This window comes from Anoplophora glabripennis, unplaced genomic scaffold (assembly GCF_000390285.2).
Source record: "Anoplophora glabripennis isolate ALB-LARVAE unplaced genomic scaffold, Agla_2.0 scaffold3765, whole genome shotgun sequence".
Lineage (NCBI taxonomy): Eukaryota > Metazoa > Arthropoda > Insecta > Coleoptera > Cerambycidae > Anoplophora > Anoplophora glabripennis.
In genome coordinates, this window is record NW_019419866.1 from 1 (window position 1) to 996 (window position 996).

The window sequence follows — 996 nt, forward strand, 5'->3', positions numbered from 1 at the left end:
ATACCTTAAAATCTCCACCACTGGCACGTCCAATGAATTCGAGAACGGTGCGAAAAAGTAGCTATTAATAGTGGTAATGTGTGTACAAAAGCTCAGTCCTGTAATTCAAACGATTCCTAAGATATTGGCGAAAAACTAAAAAAAAACTAAAGTTTTGACACCGTGTATCTCGAAAACGAAAGCCAGGAGAGAAAAATGGAAGAGGAAAACAATGTTTCTTTTTTCAAGAGGAATTTACAGTTTTCCGTTGCGACACTTATTTAGGAACACCCTGTTAACTATTTCACGCTCGTGCGTCGTATATTTCATTTTCAACTGAGGCTATAAAATAAAAAAAAATTACAGGTTGTAAATTTGAAATTTTAAAAAAATGATAGATTTCAATGTATTATAATGAAATCTACAATAAAAAAAATCAGTGCGATTGTGGAAGATGCTCGGGATCGTCCAGGCTAATAATTAGTTAAATTGTTTATAAGGCCATAACTTGTAAACTATAGTAGGATCATATTCGATGCAAAGTAATAAATCATTGCCTGTCAAGGGAACCAATGAAGTACGCTTTTAAGGGTTTTACAAATTGAATAATTTCTTTATACATTATGAAGGGACGAGGGGATCAGTTCAGGTCTGGCACCCTTGTTCCTACAAAAATTCCTTTATTCTCATAAACTATTTATTTTAAATGTAATTTATTATAAATCCAATTTGTTTCCTAAATTCCACATATGTACTACATTTTACCTCTGTACGCGCCACTGTTGTTTACTTGTTTTTTGGAAGCGCTCTCTAATTGACGGCAAAGCTCGCCAGGTTAGTATTTGACGTATAACCGACCAGTTCGTACACTCGATGCACCTGGGCGACTACAGCTACTACCAGAACACAGTGCGTATGCAGCGGTATTTCAGATTTTACATTGAATTTCATTTTAAATTTGAAATGATTTATCTTACGCCTCCTAAAAATGATGACACGATTTTCCTTTGATAAAAG